We start from the raw sequence: 7,500 nt of genomic DNA, 5'->3' as shown, positions 1-7,500 counted from the left end.
CACTGGTCCACAAACTGAGCCCTGTGGACAGCCCTTTGTAATGTTCTTCGACACCACAGCACCAGGAGCCGTTATTTTGGCGACTCTGTTCCGGCAATAGTCCTTTAGACAACCATAAAGCGCCGCCGGGCACTCCATCTCCCGTAGCCGCGAGAAGAGGGCCGGCCACCACAGGTTGTCAAAGGCTCCGGAAATGTCTACCATGATCCCCAGAACATACTTCTTCATAGATGAGTGAACAATACTGGCTGCCTGATTTATGGCATCGGATGTTGATTTGCCTTTTCGAAAGCCGTATTGCAGGTTACTCATGCCATGCAGTATTCTATGACTCGACAGTCTAGACACCAACAATTTCTCGAAGGTCTTTCCCATCACATCTAACAGGCAGATTGGTCTATATGATTTGGGAACTGTAGGGTCCTTGTCTGGATCCTTTTTTATAATTACCACTTCCGCTGTTTTCCAGGTGGTTGGGAAGGTTCGCGTCTCCAGGCATTTGTTGTAGATCTTTGCTAGCACCGGGGCTAACTTGGATACAAGACACTGCAGAACCTCTGCAGGAATTGCATCCGGTCCCGGTGCTTTCCGTTTTCCGAAGGACAGGATGGCGTTCGCCACCTCCTCTGATGAGAAGGGGTATACCTGTGTTGCATTGTGGTATTCGTATTCGTTTTGTTGCCTCAACGCCAACTGCATCTCATCGTCTGAGTCAGGTCGGTCGTCAGGTAGGAGCGCACGAAGCAGCTCCTCGGCCGTTTCCAGCCAGTTGGTCGTCATCTGGTCCGAGTCTCCTATTGTCACAGTAGAGAGATGCATTGGTGAGTGTATCTTTTCACATATTATTTTGTACGGTGTACCCCATGGATCAAGAGCCAAGTGAGACGTTACGAAATCTTCCCAACTCTGTTGACGATGTTGGAGTAAGGTTTCTTTAAATATGCTTTTCTTCTGTCTGTATATAGTGAGATGATATTGTCTTTCCTCCATGGTGAAAGACCTTTGATAATTGCGGCGCGCCCTTCTCATAGACTGCCGGAGCCCAGTCAGCTCTGGAGTCCATGGAGAAGTCATCTTACGGATGAGACGCCTTCTCATCGGTATTGCCACGGCGACAGCCGCCCTGATTGATGCTGTTAATGCCCCAACGGCCTCTTCTATGTCGATGTCTTCGTCTTCCAACTCTGGAGGGTTAAATTCCGCCTCTAGGAGATCCCAATTGGCTCTCCCGTAATCAAGTTGCATGGCCCACCTCTCTGGTGCCTGTTGTATTTCATGTACCAATGTAAATTCAATAGTATTATGATCGCTTGTTGTATGGTTTTCTAATACATGCCAATCATGAATTTTGTTTGCGATATTAATGGAGCTTAACGTTACATCAATATGTGAAGCTGCCCCAGCTCTACTCCTATAAGTAGGAGGATTGCCGGGGAGATTTGCTACATTTAAATTAAATTCCATAATAACATCCTCAAGGGCAATGCCCCTTGGGTCCTGTGTTCGGCTATACCAGAGAGGGGACTTAGCATTACTGTCCATCGAGATTATGATTGACTTCCCTTGTAGGGCTCTCAATATGGTAATAAGCTGCCTTAAGTAGATATCAATTGGATCACGAAACTGACAATAGATATTTATCAGGTACCAAAACGAGTTTAGGTGATTTATTTCTACGACTATTATGTGTTCTGTACAGAATTGTGTTAGCACTGTGGTTTTTATCGTATTGTTGAGAATAACTACAGCTGTCATTGGACTCTGTCCAAATGTTATTACTTGTGCTGTAACGGGAAAGCCCAAGGATCTCCCAGAGGCAGTACTTGGTTCTTGTATCAGTACTACATCTATTTTGTTTTCTTCAGAAAGCCTACACAGCTCTTGCATGACTAGGGAGCTTTTCATTGCATTGACTTGGTAGCACTTAATAATCGTCCGGATATTTGGTATATACCATGCTATTCGGCCAGGTCTGAGCAGGGTCATATGTTATTCTCCCGTACATCTTGACAAGTTCATTATATGTTTTCGTAAGATCAAATTTCCTTCCCCGCCTCTCGTATACTTTAGTGACTAGTTCTTTTAATTGTTCATAGTCATGGGGAATATTCACCGCCGCTAGCTGGACGCAGTCTACATCCTCCAGAGTTGGAAATGTGATCTTGTTCCCTCTCGGGTGCCCAGCTCTGACCAACTGCCTCAGAGCAGCCATCATCAATGTCTGGTTCTCCAACCTACCAAGCTGCAATGTTTCACTACAAATATTATATATGTTCCCTGGCGGGCATGTGTTGTATTTAGGTGTATTTACAGTTACAGAGCCATCACCAGCTAGTTCTCCTACAGTTTTGTTATCTACTTTTAATCCCAAAGAACCATCACCAAGAGTTAATTGTTTATTATCTACTTCATGCACACTGACTATTGAATGACAATTTTCGGTGTCTTCTGCTAGAGTCACCAGCGGCGTCGTCTCCAAGGCTAGGGAAACCCCAGCCAAACGGGAGTCTCGCGCCGCACCTTCCTCTGCCTTCATAAATGAAGCTGGTAGACTTCTCCTAGCCAGGAAGGACCCGGCTTGGCAGGAGAAGTCGGCTGTCGGTGGCCGCACTGGTGGGACTGGGAGTGTATAAGTACTCCCCTCCTCCACCTCCTCGGCCATTTTGGTTGGAGGCCGCCTGCTGGCCGCCAGGAAGGACCCGGCTTGGCAGGAGGCTTCCGTCATTTCTGGCTGCACCAATGGAACTGGGAGAGTATAAATACTCCCCTCTTTCGCCTCTGTGGTCGCTGTAGGCGGCGGGCATCCCCCAGCAGCCGGGGCGGTCTCGGCCCGGCAGGAGGGGTCCGGCGTCAGCAGCCGCACCGGTGGAGTTGGGAGTGTGCACACACTTCCCTCCGTCGCCTCGGCAGCCGCCGTCACCAGTTGCCCCTCCCCGAGGACCAGGACAGACCCCGCCCGGGAGGAGGAAGCCGCCATCTCGCGCTGCTCTGGTGCACCTGTAACAGTATAAGACCTCCCCTCCACCCCAGTACAATCGTCCAAGGACAGATGAGATAATCTTAATTTTCTCCACCTATTCGCATCCCTTAGCGACTTACTTGGTGATTTGTGTTTTGTTATGTTATAGCTAGTCGCCATAATCGGTTCTTTGTATCAGTCTTTGGATCAGTAATTTATACGTTAGGCACTCCTTCCCTGGAGTGTGACAGGTTCTCTTCCTGTATTTACAGGGGATGCAGACAGGTGTTTGTTTACAATTCCTTTTGTCATGACCGTCCTCTCCACAGTTGTGGCATACTGGTGCTTCAAATGTGCAGTATTTTGCCACATGGCCATAATCCTGGCACTTGGAACATTTGGCCAGTGCCGTATAATCCTTTGTGGGTATCGCATTGTACCCTATGTACAGTCTGTTCGTCTTAATTATTTCTTTTCTGAGGTCGGGGGCTATCTCCACCGCGTGGTGTACAGTTGATCTGTCTCGCGGGCCTGCCTTAAATCTTGGCTTGAATTTTTCCAGGAACTCTTCTCGAGTCATTTTGTCTTCAAAATTCTGTTCGTATACACAGTCCGTGACATCGTCAACTGTCATATACGAGGGGACATCATATAACATCATAAGGGGTCTTCGTTTTCTCGGTTTTTCACATGTAAAGTTCTCCTTCACTTTTGGGTTATTTATTAATTTTTCACTATCCTCAGGAGAGGCTAGTTCCACTATCAGTATGTTTTTAGTTGTCCTAACTTGATTTATTTTTATTTTATCAATCCGGGGATTCACACTCTTTTCAAATCGTTCTTTTACCTTCCGTACGTCTTCACCTTTCTTTGGTTTCACAAATACTGTGGGAACGGTTTTTTCTAAATTAATTTTTATTGTTTCTTGTACAGTCCGTTTCGGCTGTACTGGCAAAGCTGCAGCTGCAGCATATGACTTCTTAGGTTGTTGTTGTTGTTCTTTTCTCATCCTTTCATTTTCTTCTTTTACTTCGGCATACTGACCTTCGAGCCTAGCATGAGCCAGAGCCCAGGTGGCTATATTCTCCTTAATGGCTCTAATCTGCTCTGCATTAATCTTCCCATGCTTAACGCTTCTGTCGAAAAGACGCAGGAAATACGCGTGTCGCTCCGCGACACTCATCTCATCAAATTCTCCTATTGGAGCGTCTGGCTCCGCATGCGCATAATCACTCTCCGTATTTTCAGCCATTATTCCAGAAGAGTGACAAAGTGTGGAGGCCCGTCTCTTTCCCCGGACCGGCCTCTCTGGCATGGGGGGAGGCTATCTGCAGCTCGCTCACCAGTCCCGCCCCCTGACCAAGAGCCTTATGAGCTGCTGGGTTTAGCGCGCCGTTTCCAGCGTACTAGTCCCCTTCCACGATCACATCACTGGAGATTTCACCCGTCCCTCCCCGGCAAATGCCCATCGCATTCCGGAGAGGCGGATTCACCTCTCGGCCTTCGCCCCCTAATAGGCCGAGTTTCCACCATCAGGCCAAGGACCCAGCCCTACCCAGGTGCTGGGTCGGTCCCCCAGACGTTCGGGGGTCTGGCCCCATCTAACCTAGCCAGGGACATGTCACCATGCCCTGGCTTGGCGGAACGTGTCCGGGACATCCCGTTCACGGCGATGAGCCTTTGCCGGCTCAGGCCGCGATCCCTCCCCAGCAAATGTGACCGTAGGAAGACAGGGCACCGGTGTTGTTGTGCCCTGTGCAGGGACAGATGTTGTGTCCCTTCTAGCGCAGCTTCCCCTGCGCCACGCACCCTTTGCTTTCGCTTTGGGTTGGGGGACATTTAACGTCGTCCAAGACGTGAGGAACTGCAGCAGCCAGACTGCAGGGTTCCGGGATCGTCGTGAGACTTACCCTCATACCCTCGCCCAGCCACCGCGCTCAACTCAGGAGAGACCGGTGTCGTGTCTCTCGTAACGCAGCTCCCCCTGCGCCATGCACCCTTTGCTTTCGCTTGGGTTGGGGGCATTTAACGTCCTGCCAGGACGGGAGTTTTACGTCCTGCCTTGACACAACGACAACCCACACCTATCAACGCAGCCCGGAAGGTGTTAAAGGAGTCAGTCCGGGTCTTATACGTGGAGTTTGACATCAACGAGACGGTGCGGCACTCAAACCCGAGTTACGTTCCCCGGAGGGTCTCCACACGTACCGGGGGATCATGACCGACCATGTCTCACCCACCGCTTTTGATAATTCACGGTGGGCCAGTGCGGACCAGTGTGGGTTGCACCCAGTTAAGGGCTAGCTTTTTAACGTCATGCATGGACGGCCCATCCCGTGTTAGCTTCACCCCATCAAGGGGGTTACTGAGCTATGGGGCCACGACAAGGCCACGGGATTGGACATTACGGTCCCCGCCCCACTCAGGTTCCTCCGAGCCCTGATGCGATCGTCGAATTCAGGGAATCAGAGGGTCTCCTGGCGGTTTTAACCCAGTTATGGAAGGCAACACACCTTCCCCAGGTGGCGCCACGCAGACCGATTTCCCATAGGGACAGCGGGAATCTCGTTAATCCATTCATGCGCGTCACTAATTAGATGACGAGGCATTTGGCTACCTTAAGAGAGTCATAGTTACTCCCGCCGTTTACCCGCGCTTGCTTGAATTTCTTCACGTTGACATTCAGAGCACTGGGCAGAAATCACATTGCGTCAACACCCGCTAGGGCCATCGCAATGCTTTGTTTTAATTAGACAGTCGGATTCCCCCAGTCCGTGCCAGTTCTGAGTTGATCGTTGAATGGCGGCCGAAGAGAATCCGCGCACCCGCGCGCCCCCGGAGGAGCACGCTAAGGCGGACGCGGCCTCGCAGCAAGGAAGATCCGTGGGAGGCCAAGGCACGGGACCGAGCTCGGATCCTGCACGCAGGTTGAAGCACCGGGGCGCGAACGCCGCGCAGGCGCGCGCATCCTGCACCGCCGGCCAGCACGAGGCCAACCAACGGCGAGAGCAGACCACGCCCGCGCTAAACGCCCGCACTTACCGGCACCCCTACGGCACTCACCTCGCCCAGGCCCGGCACGTTAGCGCTGACCCACTTCCCGACCAAGCCCGACACGCCCCGATCCTCAGAGCCAATCCTTATCCCGAAGTTACGGATCCAATTTGCCGACTTCCCTTACCTACATTATTCTATCGACTAGAGGCTCTTCACCTTGGAGACCTGCTGCGGATATGGGTACGAACCGGCGCGACACCTCCACGTGGCCCTCTCCCGGATTTTCAAGGTCCGAGGGGAAGATCGGGACACCGCCGCAACTGCGGTGCTCTTCGCGTTCCAAACCCTATCTCCCTGCTAGAGGATTCCAGGGAACTCGAACGCTCATGCAGAAAAGAAAACTCTTCCCCGATCTCCCGACGGCGTCTCCGGGTCCTTTTGGGTTACCCCGACGAGCATCTCTAAAAGAGGGGCCCGACTTGTATCGGTTCCGCTGCCGGGTTCCGGAATAGGAACCGGATTCCCTTTCGCCCAACGGGGGCCAGCACAAAGTGCATCATGCTATGACGGCCCCCATCAACATCGGATTTCTCCTAGGGCTTAGGATCGACTGACTCGTGTGCAACGGCTGTTCACACGAAACCCTTCTCCGCGTCAGCCCTCCAGGGCCTCGCTGGAGTATTTGCTACTACCACCAAGATCTGCACCGACGGCGGCTCCAGGCAGGCTCACGCCCAGACCCTTCTGCGCCCACCGCCGCGACCCTCCTACTCGTCAGGGCTTCGCGGCCGGCCGCAAGGACCGGCCATGACTGCCAGACTGACGGCCGAGTATAGGCACGACGCTTCAGCGCCATCCATTTTCAGGGCTAGTTGCTTCGGCAGGTGAGTTGTTACACACTCCTTAGCGGATTCCGACTTCCATGGCCACCGTCCTGCTGTCTTAAGCAACCAACGCCTTTCATGGTTTCCCATGAGCGTCGATTCGGGCGCCTTAACTCGGCGTTTGGTTCATCCCACAGCGCCAGTTCTGCTTACCAAAAGTGGCCCACTTGGCACTCCGATCCGAGTCGTTTGCTCGCGGCTTCAGCATATCAAGCAAGCCGGAGATCTCACCCATTTAAAGTTTGAGAATAGGTTGAGGTCGTTTCGGCCCCAAGGCCTCTAATCATTCGCTTTACCGGATGAGACTCGTACGAGCACCAGCTATCCTGAGGGAAACTTCGGAGGGAACCAGCTACTAGATGGTTCGATTAGTCTTTCGCCCCTATACCCAGCTCCGACGATCGATTTGCACGTCAGAATCGCTACGGACCTCCATCAGGGTTTCCCCTGACTTCGTCCTGGCCAGGCATAGTTCACCATCTTTCGGGTCCCAACGTGTACGCTCTAGGTGCGCCTCACCTCGCAATGAGGACGAGACGCCCCGGGAGTGCGGAGGCCGCCGCCCCGTGAAGGGCGGGGAAGCCCCATCCTCCCTCGGCCCGCGCAAGGCGAGACCTTCACTTTCATTACGCCTTTAGGTTTCGTACAGCCCAATGACTC

The 7,500-nt window shown here is 52.3% G+C and overlaps 1 pseudogene; it reads right to left on the bottom strand.

Annotated features, from left to right (window-relative positions):
* Positions 1 to 5,489: 5,489 nt before the first annotated feature.
* The window catches only part of LOC124593413, a 2,971-nt pseudogene continuing 960 nt past the window's right edge, over positions 5,490 to 7,500 (bottom strand).

Source organism: Schistocerca americana, unplaced genomic scaffold (assembly GCF_021461395.2).
Source record: "Schistocerca americana isolate TAMUIC-IGC-003095 unplaced genomic scaffold, iqSchAmer2.1 HiC_scaffold_98, whole genome shotgun sequence".
NCBI lineage: Eukaryota > Metazoa > Arthropoda > Insecta > Orthoptera > Acrididae > Schistocerca > Schistocerca americana.
Note: the sequence above shows the minus strand (reverse complement) of the source record. Positions and strands in the feature narration are given on the sequence as shown.